At 48.9% G+C, this 19,534-nt stretch overlaps 1 protein-coding gene across 1 annotated transcript in view; it reads left to right on the top strand.

The window, feature by feature from the left end:
- The window catches only part of Wwc1 (WW, C2 and coiled-coil domain containing 1), a 142,129-nt gene that overhangs the window by 44,437 nt on the left and 78,158 nt on the right, over window positions 1-19,534 (top strand). The window lies entirely within an intron of this gene.

Here is a 19,534-nt window from a genome sequence, read left to right as displayed (position 1 = left end):
GAAGGGCGGGCTCTTGCAGATAGGTTAGCTTAAGGATCTGCATTTTGCAGGCAGAAAAAACATGGCAACAAGATATTTACACACCCCCTGCACATAATAGGCACTCCTGAAATGCTTGTGGGGAGACTAAATGCAGGCAGAGCATCTGTTGTGTCTGAATACCTCCTCTTTGGCTCTTTTGAGCAGAGGAATTCCAGCAAGCCACTGTTGAAAAACCTGTCCAAATAATTAGCATTAGTTAAAAAGTAAAAACTAGGGACCTCCCAGGGCTCGTTTGGTATGCTGTCCCAGAGAGACTGTTTCATAAACGGGTGGTGGCTTAGAAGTGAGTGTCAGCCATGCCCTATTTTGTAATGTGACACAGACATTTGATTCTGTGTATTTGAGGTGTGCCACTTGGCTGATGTCGGGTCCTGTTTTTCACCCAATCTCCTAGGCTTCTCTACCTCTTGGACACAGGAGCACCAGGCAGGCATTCTAAAGAGAACTTGAGTCTCCAGGACCAGGCAGGTCAGGAAACGTTGAGCAGAGTAAGACAGGACACAGCTCCTCCTTTGTCAGTCCAGGTTTCTCTTGTCCACAGAAAATTCATCTAAGTCTTTGACACTGAACTTGCATACAGTCTGGACTCCTCTTCCTCCTCCTGGAATAGGGGAGCTGAGATTGGTTCTTGGAACCCACCTCCAGGCATTGACCAAACCCTGCCCCACTGATCACAGAGGATCTTCCCTGGAGGCCAAGGTCAGCTGGGTCTGTCCAGATCAGCTCATTGTTATTCTAGACAGTTGGAGTTCTTAAATGAGTAAGGTCACTGCCCCTCTGGGCCAACCCCAGGAGGGAGGGCTTTCATGATAGTTAATATCAGCTTGACAGAAGATCACCTAAGATATAAGCCTCTGGCTGTCTGTACCTGTGAGGGCTCATTGAGTAGGAGACCCGCCTTAACAGTAGGGTCCTGAACTAAATAATAGGTAAAAGCAAATTAAACACTAGCTTCTTACCCATGAATACAGTGTGGCTAACTACCTTCAACTCCTGCCACCATGACTACCTACCTTCTGCCTACCAGAATGGACCCTCAAGATGTAAACCAAAGGAAACCCTTTCTCCATTAAGTTGCGCCATAAGTTTACACGGAAGTGTGTAAAGTAGGTAACCCAGAGAGAACTCCTTCATAGCTGCTAGGATGACCCAACAGACTAGGAGGGGTCTGTACTCCAGTGTCCCCCAGCTCCCATTCAGCCACTCTGGAAGATGGAGCTTGGTGGCCCTAGCCTCTGGTACACTAGTGAGAAGGCTTGCTCATCCCCTTGGGACCTGTCTTTGGGTCTCCCACTGAAGGAGCACCATATCTCTTCTTTACCCTTCTCTCTGCTCATGCCCAGCGTGCATCCCCTTCCTCCTGAGCACTTTTGGTGTCAGTCCAGGGCTGTTTTACTATTATCAGCCGGGGAAGTCTGATGACTGTTGTTCTGGGTTTTTTTTGTTGTTGCTGTTGTTTGTTTTTTTTTCCATTCTCTGAGACAGAGTCTCACCCTGTAGATCAGACTAGCCTGGAACTTGCTATGTAGTCCAGTTTCAGTCTCCTAGTGCTGGCATGCACCAGCACACTGTGTGTACCTTTTCTTCTTCTTATAGATCAAGAATAATTGTAGCCACTGTCCAGTGGGGACACCGCAGTGTTCCAGTCTTGATCCCTGCCTTTGTCATGATCATCATCCCCAGGGAGACTGTAAAGCTTCTGCGAAGAGCTTGAAAGGCAGACAGAAGGACTACGGGCATGTGGAGCTGAGGTCTAACTGGACCTGGATGGGCAGAGGTGTCTCACTCAGGAGACAGCCATTTTAACTGTTCAATATATCTCCACCATAATGGAGCACTGAGCATTGCTTCATGCAAACACTATGCAAGCCCCTGAGAGTCCCGAGTTCTCTGTCGTATGGTGTGATAGCAAAGTGCTGTACCCAGGGCACACAGCTGGCAAGTGGAAGACCTGGCATCTGTGTTAGGGATGTGACTCTGTGTGTGTCTGTGTGTGTCTGTGTGTGTGTGTACATGTGCATGGATATAAGACTAGGGAGCCGGAGCTCAGAGACTGAGGCCATCACCCTAAGCCCCTCCCCCACCCGTCCTCCTGTCAGCGAGGGCCACATCCCAGGATGTTTGCCGGCTTTATTCCGCCTGGGCAGTTACCCAGGCTCCTTTAATCCGAGGCCGGATGGGGACTGCTGCTGGCAGAGGGAAGGGCCACACATCATTGTCCCTTTCACTGAAGCACACCTCTCAAGAAGTTCCGGGGTGGGGTGGGAGCTTGGCTGCAAACACAAGCCTGCCATTATGCCACTTCAACGGGCCAGAGGAGACCTACACATCTTGCCAGCCGGGGGTGATGGCCACCACAAACAAGGGCTTCTCCAAGGAGGAAATACAAAGGCTCCATCCGGAGGGCTGGGGATGAGGAGGATCGAAGTATAGTTGTCTGGTCAGGGTCCACTGGAGAAACACAAAGAAGAAAATGGCCAACCCAGGGAAGCCCGCTCTGAATGTGGTCTAGCAGGAATTTGGATGGGGCGGGGCTAAAGGTGTTGAGTCCCAAAACCATGATCCAGAGTCTTTGCTTGGGGGAAAATGGGGAGAAGGGGTTTTCTCTCTTGGAGAAGCAGTTTTGGAGTGGTGTGAAAATTCCCTGCTATGCTGTTTGGAGTGCTTTCCGGGTTCCAGATGCGATCCCTGGCACTTCCTACTGTCCTGTAAGCCATCCTATCACTCTGTTACACGAATTCTCATGTTACTAGGAGAAAGCTAAGTGACCCTGCAGAGAAGCTGCTGTGGAAGAAGGAACTCGAGTTCTGGAGTCACAGATCGGAGTCCAGATTTCAGAGACTTCTCAGGAACTGAGACAGGCGGACCAGGAGTTTTAAGTCATCCTATACTAGAGAGAGAGAGAGAGAGAGAGAGAGAGAGAGAGAGAGAGAGAGAGCACATGCAGGTGTGCGTGTTGTGTAACACCATATGTGGGGCTCTTTACTGTAGGTGGTTTTAGGCATCCACTGGGAATCTTGGAATGTGTCTCTCATGGGAAAGAGGTTACCACTGTGACTCTCCGGGACTGTTTCCTCTGTCACTGTGTGACCCACAGCATTTCGGAGGCTACCTGATTCGCACCCTGGCTCTGCCCTGTTCCAGCTGGGGTGCCCTATGTATCTGCAGTGTGGAGAATAGTCAGTTGTGAGGACTGTCTTCTCACAGGGTGGCTGTTGAGTCAGTATGTATAGTAACCCTGGAAATGTGGGGCAAGGAGGAACCTCTACTCTCACTGTCTGACTAATCAAGTGAAGTTGCCATCTCACAAGCAATTGACTGAACTTGAAGCCAGACCTTCCTGTTCTGAAGCCTGTGTTCTTTCCGCTCCACTGGCAGCCTCCCTGGCTCTGAGACCTCATTCAGGGGCCCAAGACATGCTTTCTGTGCTGTGGCTTCTTATCCTTGACCTCCTGGACTATATATACTCATGTGTGCGCATGCACACACACACACACACACACACACACACACACACACGTACGTACGTACGTTTTTCTGAGAGACCCTATGACTAGACCTTCTATTCTTCCAATGTCCTTGCAGACCCCGAGGTAATCTTGCCCTTTGCCTTTCTAAATAAAGAGACAAGATGTTGCTGTGAGCAAACAACAGTCCACAGCCCTGGCAGGCTGCTGCAGAGCTATGCCCCTGAACGACAACCCTGCCCCATTGGCTGCTTCCCTTCCCACAAGCCAGAGAGCCTGGCATTCTTTGCATAAGGCAGATGCTCAAGGCCCGTTCGTTGGCACTTTCCAGCTTTAAGCGTGAAGAGTTCTGTGGCCTGTAGCAGGTCCAGGGGTGAAGCTGTGTGCTTCTTGTCCCCAGAACGCTCTGTAGAAATGAATTGCTGGCTCTACCGGTGTGAGACTCGGGGACTTGAGAAGAAAGAAGGGGACACTCCTGAAGCCTAGGACTTCCCTCTTGGCGAGGAGTGCACACATGTCTTATGTTGTTTCACCAACCCATACCTAATGCCAGGACTTAGGCTGGACCCCACTAAGGCTGTGGTAAAATATCATGAGGCTCTAATGGAAAGACAGCCGATAGAACAATAAACAAAATGGCAGCCAGCCAGCCAAGTGAAAGGAGAGGCCCACTTAAGACTGCCTAGAAAGGCCTCTTGGGAAGGATATTTAGGTGTGACCTGAAGGAAAGAAGGAGATGGTCATACAAGAGGTGGGTGAGTATGTGGACAGGTCACAGCAGCAGCCAGAGTGCGTGGAGACCTGTACAAGCAAAAGCTGTGACTTAGGAATATGCTTACTGCAGTCGGCGAAGGCTCGCTCGGGCAGAGAAGTTGCACAGGTCCCAGCAAGGAGTCGGGGTTTCATCTAGTCTGGGCAGGAGGACATTGAAGAGTTGAAAGCGAGATAATGACACAGTAGCATAGTTACACGTTCTCGATCTTCTTCATTGTGGAGGGGGTAGGGAGAGTGAACAGCATTGAAGGAGTGGCAGATCTGGAAAGGTCAGCAGCTAGGGAAGGGAGGAGAGAGGTGGCAGAGGTACCCTTGGGGGTGAGACCCTGTGGGGACAACCTAGGGGGCTTTTGAGAATCCACTGGGCGACAGTCCCAGTGAGGCCTAGAAAAGGAAGCAGAGGAGTTGGTTCCACATCACTGCAGGGCAGGGGAGGGAGGAACAGGCAGAAGAAACAGGCACAGAGGAAGCATGTGGTCCTCTATACTGCTGTCACTATAGCCAAATTACTTCTTTCCCATCGTGAAATCTTGCTTGTGAGTTCTGCCTTAGGCCCGTTACAGTTGAGAGCATCTTCGTAGGCCTCCCGAGAGAAAGTAATGGCATTGCTTGAGCCTTGTTCTTTGCATACTGACTGTGTAGGCAAAGGGTCTGACCCAAGCTGGCGAGGTAGAGCCCTGTGGTCCCAAAGTCCTTGTCTGTCCTCTTGCCCTCTGGGCTCCTGTGTGTCATTGGTGTCTAGGAGAAGAGGTCAGGGATATCAGTGTCAGATATGGGTCGCCCAAGTCAGCCAGGCGGCACGAGCTACCTGGCCCACACCCTGCTCTAGTCCAAGGATCCCATGTGGTGATAGAATCAGCCTTGCCTCCAATGTAATCGACACCTACATCCAGTCTCCTGGATCCTCTCCACCTTCTCCATCCCCCCCTTCCTGAAAGACTCCTGAGTAGAGCCATCCAGGAGCTGCAGAGGCGGGTGCCAGGATGGGTTTGTTTCTGCAGGAGGATGATTTCATTGATGTAAGTGAAACCGGAGGACAGACAGAACCAGGGGCCAGCCACTCCCTGGGGAAGGAGAATTGGCCAGAGCCACACCTCTCTAGTTACCAACTGGGAATGAGGGAGGGGCCCTCTGGGATAGTTCATGGGGGAGGGGACTGAGCAGGAGAGCCACATCCAACCCTGGCACAAAAGAGGCCCCCAGGAACCTTGTCCTATAAAGTCTCTGGATGTCCCTTGGCTGCCTGTCAGATGGAGGAAAAATAATGAGGGTCACCATGTGGCTGCCATGATGGTTATTCAAGAGTCAAACTGTAGTGGAAGACAAGACACACTGGGGGCCCTCTCAGTGTTTCTTTAACCACAGACTGCCCTTTGTTAGGGCAAGCAAGGCTACCTGACAGCACTTCCAGGAGTCCAATGAGATGTTTCCCACTTTCTTTAAGAATCCTTTTATCCCCTCAACCAATGACCGCTCACTCAAATGAGCTACTGACGAGAATCTCGGGCCCTCATGGAACTCCAGGAGCTAACAGCATAAGAGTAAATAGTACTAAAAGTAAAGGTGTTGCCGGGCGTGGTGGCGCACGCCTTTAATCCCAGCACTTGGGAGGCAGAGGAAGGCGAATTTTTGAGTTCGAGGCCAGCCTGGTCTACAAAGTGAGTTCCAGGACAGCCAGAGCTATACAGAGAAACCCTGTCTCGAAAAATCAAAAAAAAAAAAAAAAGAGAGAGAGAGAGAGATGCTTTGGGCAGAAAGAGCACCGAGGACAAAGCAAGTGGGATGTTGTCATGGGCTGCAGTGACATCCTGAGTGGTGCCCATGATTCAAGGGGCTGCGTGGTTCTGGGGAGCGGGTACAGGTGTACCTATTATCAAGTATTTCTAACTGACCAGATCTTTGTCAGCTGTTTGTTTGACACCCAGAGTAATCCAGGCTGCGCCCAGGATGCTACCCTCACCCAGTGCTCTCCCAGGAGAACCAAACTGTTTGTGATTGGGGACGTGGCTTTTGGTTTCTTTGTCTGTTTCTATGTTCTCAGGTGTCCGAGAGAGGAGTATGCAGAAATGATTTCCAGGTTTCCTTGGGGCCTCTCTCATCATTGGCTAGGCAGCTTCTCAGGCTAATGCCTGTGGGGGCTGCAGGCTGCAGGGTAGAGAGCAGGAGGCTACACCAGGGCTTGCCCTGCTTGGTCCTCACTTCTCAGTACCATCAAGTAACTACTGTTGATGGTGTATTTCTTCCTTTAATAAAAAAAAATGTTTATTTCCTGTTGGTTACTGCTTATTCCTGTAACAAAACACCATGGCCAGAAGCAATTTATGGAAGAAAAGGGTTATTTTGGCTTATGGTTCTGAGGAGAAGCCACAATGGCAGGAGAGACACCATCAGCATCTGGAGCTCGGAGCTGAGAGATCACATCTCAGCCACAAACAGGAAGCACAGAGCAAAACTGGAAGTGGGGCCAGTCTATAAACCCTCAAAGCCCAACCCTCAGTGACATACTTCCTCCAGCAAGGTTCCCCAAACTGCACTACCAGCTGCAGACCACGTGTTCCGAGTACCTGAGCCTACAGGGTTTTCCATATTCGGCTGTTCACTCTTTCCTACCCAAGCTGAGTAGTACTAATTCCCTAAATTATTTGATAGCGGAAGTGTTTCACATTTTAGATTTTTGTGGATTTGGAAATATTTGTGTATACATGAATGAGTACTAGTCTTAGGAACAAGACCCAAGCGTAAATATGAAATTCATTTGTTCCCTCTGTTCTTTACATGTGCAGGCAGAGCAGAACCTTGCCAGTACTTTTAGCATAACTCCCTTCAACCCCAGCTTGGCCAAACATGCAATCATGGGTAGATTGTCAATATTGTCATTATGTTAATGTGCCAGAAGTTTCAGCCAGGTATGGTGTCACACAGCACACCAGTAATCTCAGCACTGGGGAGACTGAGGTAGGGTGATAGCGATGTCCATGGATAGCAAGCCCTGTTGTGGAAAGAAAAAAAATAGCTTTAGATTCGGGTTTATTTCCAACTTCTTAATTAGGGGGTGTCTTTTTGTGAAAGAAAATGAGATTTCGTTTTGAATCTTTTAATCTGTATGCATGTGCATGTGTGCGCGCGCACCACGCATGTGCTCGTTCTGGAACTGGAACACGAATGCTCAGTAAGTGTCCCACCCCTGAGGCACATCTCCAGTCTTAAGAAGCTTGCTGCTGCACAACGGCAAGTCACTACTGCATCTGCCTTCAGTACAAGTGAGGTTCTTTGGACCTTGTGTCTGCTAAATCCTTCTCTGACTTTTGTGTGATTGATCTTAGATCGTGACAGCGGCTCCTAGGTTGCTTTCTGAGAGTGAAGTCTCCTTCTGGTTACCTAATATACGTTCCCATCTTTCCTGTTTCCTTCAGCCAACTACCTTCTCTGCCAAAGTAACCCCTTCATTTTTCCTTCTATCCAGATATTATAAAGGGAGGCTTCTCCTGGAAGTGACTTCTAATTACATGGTATTTAACAAATCCCTCCTTCTGGTCACCCAGTTTTATCGAATCAGCTGTCCCATTCATTTTCAGAGCAGCAGTAAAGACCCACATTCAAATCTCCAGCCCATCTCTGAACAGCCAAGTGACCCCAATCACTCTTAACACAGCTTCAGGAAGGCACCATCTGGACCAGGGCAATGTAAAAGAAATGTGTAGCAAGACTACAGTGAGAACTTCCCAGCACAGCACATGGAAAAGCCCTGAGCTACTGTTAGGCTGCTCTCATGTCCCCAAGGAGAAAGAAACATTTCACCCAACTCTAGGTGACAGTGACTGTGTTATGACAAATGACACCATGAATACCTGTCCTGGAAGGAAGGAAGGAAGGACTGGACCAAAGTCTCCTAGGTGGATATAATGCCACTCCTGTCATTATAAGAAGGGCAGTGGTTGAGAATTGTGATGGCACACCTGCACCAAACCCGCCAGGCATACCCAGACCCTAGGTGGGCTCACAAAAGGCTCCCTGGTGCTATCAGCCACACTCGGGATCTCAGCGGGGACACTGGGATCAGCTAGTCTGTGTCCTACTCAAATCAGTCTGAGCTGGAAGCTCGTGGGATATCAGGAATGCCACAAGGTCTTTCCCGTGCATGTGTGATCTCCACAGCCATTGTATCCGTGTGCATGTGTCTCCCTCGTTCTTTCCCTCACTCTTCCCAAGCCAATTGGGAATTCAGACCTTCTCTTCTGGCGCTGGAGCTAAATGCATCTGCCAACTGTGTGCGGGTTTCTTTTCCAGTGGCTCGCCATCTGGAGTGGCATCCTGCCTTCCCTGTGGTGGCGTGCCTATGGGTGTATACGTGCACTCACGAGCGCACAGGCCAGGGTATTGTGTTCCCCGTCTCTGCTTGACTGAATGAACAGGAAAGAGCAAGCGCCCACGGAGAGGACAATGCCCTGAAGTCATCCTTGCAGTGAGAATGAATAATTCATACTGTATCTGCCTCTTTCCAGGGCTTCCCAAAATAGCCTTTTTAATTGTCCGAGTGTTGTGCTGCTGGCTTTAATGCCATTGCCTTCAGCTCAGAACACTTTGGCGCTTCGTGTTGACTTACCCAGTCAGACTCTCCCTTGGAAGCAACATTCTATTCAGTTTTGTCTCTAGAAAGAAAAGATGGAGGGAATTAAAGAAAATTATACTTCTTAGAAGGGAAAACTATTTTCTTTGCAATTTCTGTGGACCTCTGTGGTCCTGAAAATTAAATTAGGGAAAATTGGATGGGTAGGTAATGTAGATTTCCCTCTGTGGTGTGATCAGCAAACACTTGGGAGTCTACAGACCTTGTTTGTTTGTTTGTTTGTTTTTCACCACTGGAGCTGGCTCAAACCTGAGAGGGAAGCCATGAATGCAGTAAGTGGCAGAGGTACAGGAATGGGGCTGTCTAAGCCTCTTGGAGCCCAGTCGATCATGTTGCAAGCTCCATATGCCAGACATGGTGCTGCAGGAGTTCATGTTCCCCCTGATGGATTTGGTTTTACTTTAGCATGTGTCCTGGTTGGTGGTTATTGTCAGCTCAATACAACCCAGAGTCAGAGAAGAGGGACCCTCAACTGAAGAACTGGCCAGATCAGGTTGACCCGTCTCTGAGTCTGTGAGAGGTTATCTTAATGGATGATTGATATGGGTGGGCCCGGCTCACTGTGGGTGGCACCATCCTTAGGCAGGGGTGTCGGGGATGTCTAAGAACATAACCTAGTGAACACGCACATTGAGCAGTGTGTTCTTCATAGCTACTACTCCTCAGTTTCTACCTTGAGTTCCTGTTCTGACCTCCATCGATGATGGATTGTGACCTGGAACTGTAAACCAAATAAATCCATCCCTGTCCATCCCTGTCCAAGTTGCTTTTGGTGATCATAGCAACAAAGAAGCAAATAGAAACATGTCATTATTCTACACCCCAGTCCTTCCCTTTGGGATAGAAATGCTTACTCTGTGCCATCATATGTTAGGAATTTGTTATTTACACACGGTATAGAATATATAAAGTAATACATTGCAACCATAAACCACGACGTACTGTTTTTTTTAATTAATCACAGTGTTTGTATCATATTTGTTTTGTTTTGTTAAGAAAGAAACGTTTCAAACTTGCATGTTTATTATTTCAGAGGGGTGGTGTGGGGTCTAATGTACCCCCAGGCTAGCCTTGAACCCACTATGTATGTAGATCAGGATGGCCTTCTAAAACCTGGGGTCACAGGCATGTGGGGTCAAACAGGTGTTTGTTTTAATTGACACACCAGTGTGTAGAGAAGTACAAAAGAATACATGTGTGAAATCAAGTTCCCATGTTCCTAAGATGTGTTCAGAACCGGTTCCTTTAGTTGATCTTTCACTAAGTTGCTGATATCTGGGCCTTTAACCTTGTCCTTTGTGTTACCTGCACAGCCTTGTTATCTGGCCCTCACAGGAACCTGAGCTTTGGCTGCTGGGCTCCAGCGCCTGCCTGGCACTTGTGCCTTAACCTAATTTCTACTTTCAGGTTCGGTGTTCGGAATGTTGCTAGACAGGTCTGTTCACTGCCTCCTCCGCCCTCCCCTCCCCGCAGCATGTGGCTCCTGGGAGTTGAAAGAGCTCACTTTTACCAGTGGGATCTCATCTCAAGCCTGTGACATCCATTCCACCAGGAGCTGTGCTGGTGCCATTGGTAGCTGCGCTCACACTGGCAGGATATCTATCTCCTTGAGGATGTAGCCTGACTAACAGCGGTGACATGTTGCCAGAATTAGTCCTGCACAGTTCCAGACAGGCCGGGTTCCAAGGTGCTTTAAAATGGGCATCTCGGACTGGAGAGACGGCTCAGTGGTTCAGAGCACTGACTGTTCTTCCAGAGAAGCCAGGTTCAGTTCCCAGCAAACACCACTCACAACTGTCTGTAACTCTTATGCAGAAACACATGCAGGCAAAACACCAATATGCACAACATAAAAATAAATAAATAATTTTAAATGGGCATCTCAGAGACAATGAAATGTAGAGCTGTGGACTGGCCACAGGCAAGGCCTGGTCCTGTGTGAATTATCTGAGATTCATCTTGTGTTTTTGAGGTTAAATCCCATTCTCCTCTTGCTTAATGTGTAGGGTGTGGGTGTCTGCCTCACACAATTAGTGTGAAGATAAGGGACATGGTTAGTTTTATGTACAAGTCGAATGCATGACAGACTGGGGTTGCTGGGTTTTGCTGTCCGGGGGTGGGGGTGGACATCTGTGTGCCCATGAATGTGCAGATGATGTGAGCACCTGATGTGAGCACCTGACGCACGGGTGATAGATATTAGGTGTTCTCCGTTGCTCGCTGTCTTTTTCTCTTGAGATAGCATCTCTCACTCTACCTGAAGCGAGGCTGAAAGCCACCAAGCCTCAGCAACAGTTCCTCCTGTTGTCCCACTCACCCTGCACTGATGTTACAGGCCTGTGCAGCTCCGTACGCGTGCCAGGGATAGACACTCAGGTGCTCGTGCTCACCTAGCAAGCACTTCCCCACTGCCTCAGTCATCTCTCCAGCCCTTGCTCTCTTTGCCCCCAAGTAGGGTCGTACTGTGCAACACATGTTGATGTAGAGTTTGTTGTCAATCTTCCTGCCTCAACTTTCTAAATACTGGAACTACAGGAATGCACTACCACAGCAGGCTTGAAAGTGGTTTAATTATAGGATATTACTGTTCAGTCTCACAATGCCCGCTTCCTTTGGGAGAGGCAGTTACTAGAGTTACAGAGGCGACGCCACAAAGAGGGCCTTAGAGATGGGACATTTCAGCTTCCTCGTTGCCCAGAAAAAAGCAGGTGCTTGCCTAAAAACAGAGGATTCAAACTCAGATGTTGTCATTCCAGTTCTGGGACTCCATCTGAACCACGCCAGCGTGGGAGAGGTCCTCGGCAGGCAGGATCTCAGAGAGCACCAGAAACCAGTTTTCTTCTTAGAGGGTCTGTTTCTCAGGTGGTGAGGCTAGTGAGAGCGTTAGCAGTCAGAGAAGGTTACGGAATGGCTACGTGTCAGGGAATGATGGAGGACTACAGTCTCTGCTTTTCCTGCTCAGAGGACATCTGGATGACTGATTCCATGGAAAACAGATCATGGCATCAGAAACATCAAAGCAAAGAGCTGAGTGTCCTCGACTCCTACATTTAAAGAGTGATGGCAGGCCATGCCAGGGGCTGTGACACCAGATGCTCTGATGAGTCATAGGCAGACACGAATTGACTTTGAGAAGCAAATTTTCTAAATTGGCCTATATCTTTGGGGAAACTGAGGCTCCAAGATGGGGAAAGGAATGGATAGAGATTACACAGCTAAGAAAGACAAGCCTGGGCGGTTTTGTAAGGATTCAGCTGAGCTCGGGTTATATGAGGGCCAACAGGGTAGGGATGTCAGGAACTCCAGTCTACTGTGGCATTGGGCCTTCAGGAGATGGTTGTCCAAAGAGGTTTGGTTAAAATTAGAGTGTCACAGTTTACTTCCGGTCCCTAGCCAACAAGCCCTCTTTCTGTCTGTGAGTTGATGTGCCGGGAGACTGTGCCAAAGCTGAACCCCGGCTGACTCTTGGTGTCATGACTGTAGTACCATCCAGAGGCTGCTTCCTGGATTTTAACCTCAGTCTGCCTCTGGATCCTTGGGTAGCTCTGGGCAAATCTCTTTGTTCTGTGTCTCCATTTACAGTGAAGGCTGGGCCATTCATTTGCCAAGGCCTTCTTAGTTCTAACTTTATTTAATATGGCTACTTCCGTGGCCCAACTTGACATTAGTGGGGTAAATAAATATCAAATAATTCACTTTACTGGCCACTCACTGTGCACTCAAATACTGTTGTATTCACTTTCTTGTTTGGCCCACAAAGACCCCTGTGTGGGTCTGAAGGATACTTACCTACAAGGGTCGTTATGGAAATGAGGAAATACCTATGAAGTGCTTTAACAGCGGCTGGTGCACAGTGAGGGCTCAATAAATCTATTTTCTTTTTTTATTCTGTAGATGGGCTTTTAAGTATCTTGCCCACAGTCAGAGAGCTAGACAGTGACAACACAGATTCAAACCCAGGGAGTGTGGGCTCAGAGCTCTGTGCTCTTGGCTGGCATTCTACAGCGTCTCTTGAGATGATAGGGTGAGCAGTGCCTTACAGAGCAGCAGGGGACTGAGCACTGCAAAGGTACCTGTCACATGAATATTCCATTGAAGACCCAGTACCACAGTACCACAGTACCACAGAGAACAGTTTCGCCTGCAGGTGGAATTGGGCTGGCAGGATGGCAGTGCAGGTTGTCACTCCCAGTTGCCACAACTGTAGTCTGAAGTCCCAGCAGGTGACCCACAGACATTCACATACACCACACAGATTCACCTGACAGTTTGCAGGCCATCAAGGAAGGAGCACGACACGGATAAACGTTGATATGGAGATGAAGGGAGGGAAGAGTCATGCCATTCATGGTACTAGCCTGGCCAGAGAGAAGAGATTTGGCAAGAGGTGAGCTACTGGTTTGCAGGGTCCAGAGGCAGAGCTGGTGGAAGGAACAGTCTAGAATCTTCCCTGAAGCTCTTTTTTTTTTTCTCTTCCTGGCCTCATGAAAGAATTCCAGGAGTGGGAGTGGCTAAATGGAGAAGCTTCTGAGTAAACGAGCCAAACCAGAGCCGGGACCTTGGGAGACTCCAGGGTCTGAGAGCAAGAAAGCAGACACAGGTGCTCTGAGAGAAGCGAGCAGGAGAAAGGGAGAGGGGGTATTTTGGAGAAACGGGCATAGGCCTTCCCAGAGCAAAGGTCATTCCCTTCAGAAAGCAAATACAGAGAGCCAAATCCCAAACACCTGCGATCTCTCAGCCCGCCTGCTTTAATTTCTATCGGGGGTTCGGGGCACAAGTGGCTTCCACAGTGGGTGGAGGTCAGAGCGTAATTCTCAGGAGTTGGTTCTCTTCTGCCACCTTGTGGGATCCGGGAATTGACCTCGGGTTATCAGAACTGTGCAAGTGCTTGTGCCCACAGCACCATTTCACCAGCCCACAGGAGGGTGCTTTCCCCAGTCCCTGCTTCTCAGGAAGGGGACGGGGTGCAGTACAAGGCTTCTTACAGCTATTTAAGCCTGAGTCATTAGTTTGCTATTGTTCCCATGCCATATTATGGAAATATGGGAATATAGCCCACTGCACCACGGCTAATGGCTAATAGCATTCGTGTGCTAGGCAGAGCCCTTTTTAAGGAGGTCATCACTGTGTGTGTCGTCTCCTTATACACGAGGAGGTGAATGTTGGTGCCTGTGCAGACAGGTGTTGCCAGAGTCAGTGAGTTGTAACTACTGCTGCTGAACACCTGGGGGAAGGAATGCTGCAGGGTGACATAATTCCCACAGTGCACAGGTGTCTCCCCGGGGAATCACATCACCAATGCACACAATCTAGGGCTCAGTTCCCTACAAGGTCTGCGCTCAACACTTTCAATGGGTCATCTTACTGCATGGCCACGCCACACTGTAAGATGGGAACTCGAGTGTTGCATGAAGGAAATACCTTTTAACAAGGTTACCTAAGACAAAGGCATCTTTAGCAAGGTGGGACCTGGAGTTCAGCCCTGGCATTGACTTTCTGACCCTCGGTAGATGACCTTGCATCCTCCTAGACCGTGAAGCTGCCAGCCTTCGTATTTTCCTTCCTTAACTTGGTCCTCTGCCCTCCCTGCCCACACCCGTTACTGTCCGTTCGTTCTCCCAACCCCTTGTCTTCTCACATCTGTCTGGCTTACCTGTCATGTATCCCTACATCCTTTAATTACTAGTGCATGGCTCACTGCCTCGGGGAGAACCCTGGCCACATCTCCTGTTGTGGAATGTCATAGGGCTCATTCCGTGTTTGAAGTGTAAACCTCCTCTCACAAGGCACACACAGTGCCTTATTCATTATGCCTAGCACTGAGAGTGGAAACAGGAGACTGGAGGATGGAGTGGGTGCTTAGCACATGGGCAGAGAACAAAGGTGTGTGACCTAAAGTCCCCACCAGCAGCTGGGAGACCCCGCACCCAGCCCCAGCACCTGCACCCGGCCTCACCTTTCTTTTGGTCTTGTGTCTAACAGACAGAAGGATGGTAAAATAAATAAATAAATAAATAAATAACCATCTCACACACCAAGCCTTTCGGGACTCAAATGTACCAGCACTATCCTGACCCACAGCCTCAGCATCTGCTACTCCTATTGCCTGCCTTTCCCTCGGATGCTTGGCACCTCTGCTGGCTAGCTACTTCCTACCTCCTGAGCACTGGAGAAGGTCACCTCAGAGACTTCTGTGACCACCCCGCTGACCTTTGTTCTCCACCCCAGCACCTTGAATGCCAGGCACCTCCGAAACATTAGCTTCTGACTGAAGCGTGCCTTCTACCCTACTCTAGAAGGACAGTGCTCAGTCTGTTTCCTCTTCTGGGACTGTTTCATTGAAGCTCCCAGAGCCAGGTCTTCCAAGCCACACTTCTCCCTCTTAACAGGTTTGTGTGTGAGATGGTTATTTTGATCGTCTTTGTGTCTGTTAGAGGAACAAGTAAAGGTGTCAGCGCAGAATCAAATTAAGGGAAAGGAGGAGGAAGGCTTTCAACCTTGAGGGCAGGGCTGCTTAGAAACTGGCCAGAGGGGGAAGAGCGTTATCAGGAGATGAACCATCTAAGCTATGGAGACCATGCCTGTGAAACAGCCTGGGGCAGGAAGCAGCAGCCTGCCCACTGTGCCTGGGTGGGGAGGAGAGCTGCCTAGGAGTATACATTGTTCTTAGATTGGGGTAGGGGTCAGGGCTTTAGCTGGGATCCTTCCCACCAAGTACTTGGAAGGAGAGGGCCAGGATTTGGGTGCAGAGGGCAGGGTTCTCCTGGACAGCCACAAAGAGGGAAGCTTGGGTGGCTCAGGGAATGTGGATAGTGACTTACCCATTCAAATTTAGTCCCCAGAGAATCACCACCCAGTGTTACACTTGGCAAAAAGTTGCCTGCTCCTCCCCCTTCATGTCTCCCTAGAAAAGACGCACCAAAAACACGGAGCTCGGCTGCGGCCAGAGCCGCCTTCTCTAGGAAAGCAGCAGCTCTCTGTGGAAGAAAAGTGAGGGACCGGTTGGTGTCCCTCTAGCTCTCAAGCTACTTGCCCTGTTCCTTGACAGGTGTTCCTGTGTGCCCCTTGTAGAGTGCACCTGGCAGAACCTTCCCTGACTCCCTGGCCACACATTCAGGCTGTTTTTCCAGGAAGGCCAGTTGTGAAACCTTCAGGAATGTTTGTGCTCATTCAGAGATTTGTAATTAAAAAGGGGCAGAACCCGCTCTGGTCTGGCACCTTGCCCTGCTTCCCTCTTGCTCTTCCAGCAACTGGGTCGTTTGACTTTTATGATTGGGGTTTTAGGCAGCCCGGGACATTGGGGGCTAGAGGCAGAACCTACCTGACCTGGCCAGGTAAGGGGCTGAGGCTAGAAATTTCAGGTCCTGGCAACATCTGACAGCTTTGCCACTCACTAGGAGAGAGGGAGGTAGGAAGGGACAGACAGGCAGACAGTGACAGAGAGAGACAGACAAAGAGAGAGTCAGAGAGAGGTGGGGGGAGAAGAAAAAGAAGAGGAGGAGGAGGAGGAGGGGAGGGGAGGGGGAGAGGGAGAGGCTAAAACACTTCTCTTCATACTGATTCTCTGAATGACACCTCTCTGCACACTGAATTATTCATCTCCCTCTTGGCATTTGTTCCAGAGAGAACTTTCTGTCCAGATTTCTGTAAGTTGTAGAGTTCCTTCCCATAGCAACTTTCCTGTTTCTCATAGAAGCACACTGAGCATCCAAGGGGGAGCCCAAATACAAAAACCCAAAGCCTTTCTTTCTCTTTTAGCTGCTCTTTCTAACGACGAGCCCTATGGCTGCATGTTCCTTCCTGTTGGTAAAATGTCTGTAGTTACGGCTGACAGGAATCGGTATCTTCCTCATACCCTTCATGTCACTGATGCTACAGTTAATGACCAGAGAGCCTCACCTTCTTGATGGAAACCTGAGCAGTGTGTGGAGTTGATGAATTCCTGGATTCTTGATGCAGTTTGAGTCCTGTTCTTCTGTCCACATTCTTGCTTCCCGGTACCTTGAGAGCCTGAATTTGTACTCATGACTTGGAAACACTTAACTGTCCTATGTGTAGTGAATGAAAAAAAGAAGTAAAAGAGGAAGGACATAACCTCTCCTAGGGACTGTGGAGGTGAAGTTATAGTGTAGATATGAGTGAGAGTATAGAAAGAGGCAAGGACCATTGGGAGAGCCCAGAGTGAACATGGCCAGACTAAGCTGGGCCATGCTGAGGACAGAAAAGCCACCACCCAAGAGAGGCTATTGAGGCAAGAGAGCAAAGGGTAGACCAAAAGGGATGGGGATTGGTATAACAAAGTATCTGGGTTATGTAAAGCGGGGCAGCTGGGGTCAGCGAATGCCAGCCAGAAGGGACTAAGAGATGCTGGGAGAGCCTGGTGGTTAGTGTCTGCTTGGATATGTGAGTGGGAACCTCAACAGATTGTCCTGGGATTGAGACCAAGCATCTAGGAGCCATGGATGGTGTAGGTTTAGTGAACACCTTTGTACCAATGGCTGAGAAAACGCATCGTATAAAACTTCAGTGTCCCTTGTCTGTCTCACACATCTTCTGTGCTAGCACAGCTCCACGTTGCTCTGAGACCTACTGGGTCTTGTTAATTTTCTTTATTGGCAAAGCTTTGACTCTGGGATCTAGCACTGGAACCGCTGGTAGACTAACTATGCATTGTTAAGTATGTGCTTTCGTTTGTAAAATTGAACAAGAACATCTACTACCCAGAGAGGGAACATGGCTTTCATAGCATGCTTTGTAGGCCTAGATAAAAACGTTGTTCAATACTTAATTATGCTTACTTTATAACTGTTACCACAAATTTAGTTTAACGTAAAATTGGAACTATGTTAAAATTCTCGTATCTAGTTTTTTTCTTTGTTTTACTTTGTTTTAAGTTAGGTTCCTACTATGTAGTCCTGGCTGTCTTGGATCTTGCTATGGAGACCAGGTTGGCCTCAAACCTACAGAGCTTGGCCTCAGTCTCTGCTTCTGACTCTGCCCCTTTCTGCCCCTGCCTCTTCTGCCTCTCCTGAGTGCTGAGATTAAACGCATGTGCTCCCATACCTGCCTAGATTCTTTTTTTGTAAGTTCAGTCTCGTGTAGCCTAGGCTAGCTTCCAGTTTGCAGTGTAGCCAAGGCTGACCGTGAGCTTCAGCACCCGCCCCCAACTTCATGGATTGCAGGTGTGTACCCCGTACACAGTTGTATGTGATGCTGGGGGAATGGACTGGGGACTTTGAGCATGCCAGGTGAGTATTGCCTACTGAGTTATAGCCCTAGCCTCAGACAACATTGTAACTCAAATCTGTTTCTCCCCACTCCTCCCCCCCTTCCCTTCCCCTCTTGCCCAGTTTCCTTTTCCTTTCCAGCTCTCTTGAGAACATTATAGGCTTTTAACCAGGCATACTGTTGTGAACCTGTGACCCTAGCCCTCAGGAGGCTGGAGACAGACATACCAGGAGTTTGAGGCCAGCCTGGGTTACGTAGTAAACCCTGTCTCAAAACAAACAAAAGATAAAATAAAATGAACAAACGAAAGACTATTGTAGCCTTCTTAGCCCCAGTTTCCCCTTGTGTGTTTCGTACATACAGGCACACATAGGTACACAGGCCCAAGGTTGACTGATATCAGGGATCTTCGTTGGTCACTCATCTAACTTACTCTTTGAGAGAGACTGTCAGCCAGATGCAGAGAGAGCATCCCAGGATGGACAGTGTCACTAACCACCTTGCTCCAGGAACTCCTAGTCTCTGCCTTCCAAGGCTGAAGTTACAAGTGGGCTGCCACACTCTCACCTTGCATTTTGTGGGTTCTGGGGAGCTAAACTCTGATGATCTTGTAAACACATTAACTGCCGTGCCATGCCGCCTCACCCCCCCCACCCCACCCCCAGCTTTCCTGCTACATATTTTAACTTCAGATATGATTCCTGCTACATATTTTAACTTCAGACATGACCGTATTTAACCTACCCAGCAACCTGAAGAGTTACATTAGTCCCCACTTCACAGATGAAATTTTCTGAGGCTCTGGGAGATTAAGTTCTTGCCCAACTTACACAACCAAAGAACAATGCGTATTGGATCCTTATTTGATTATAGTTCTTAGTTTGTTGCCTATAAAAACATACCCCTGGCCCCAGTCACATGGAACCACAGTCTCCCACAATGCAGGAATGAATTATTAACCAAAGCCAATTGGTGGCTACAGGTCACAGTCTCTGAAACCCTGAGTATGAAGCAGGCGGGTGAACACGTCTGGGTCTGGTGTGCCAGTGGCTTTTTCAGTGTCACTGTGTCTCCTTGTCCCTATGTAGCTTTACGTTTGGTTTAGATGTCATCAACTTCCCATCTCTCTATCTAATGCCTACAACGACGAGCTTGCAGAGAGAAAAGCCATTTTAGAGGCTTCAGTCTATAAATGACTGTCTTGCCTTGAGCTTGTATTGAGGCGACGACAGATCTTGACAGGAGTATGTGACAGAGCAAAGCTGTTCACTTCATAGCCAGATGGCAAGAGATGAGAAGAAAAGGCTGGGGTACCACTCTCTCCTTTTCAGGAAGCACACCTCCAGTGATCTCACTGCCTAAGGGCTCCATCATTTCCTATAGCACTCAGCCAGGA

This window comes from Mus musculus, chromosome 11 (assembly GCF_000001635.26).
Source record: "Mus musculus strain C57BL/6J chromosome 11, GRCm38.p6 C57BL/6J".
NCBI classification, from domain to species: domain Eukaryota; kingdom Metazoa; phylum Chordata; class Mammalia; order Rodentia; family Muridae; genus Mus; species Mus musculus.
Note: the sequence above shows the minus strand (reverse complement) of the source record. Positions and strands in the feature narration are given on the sequence as shown.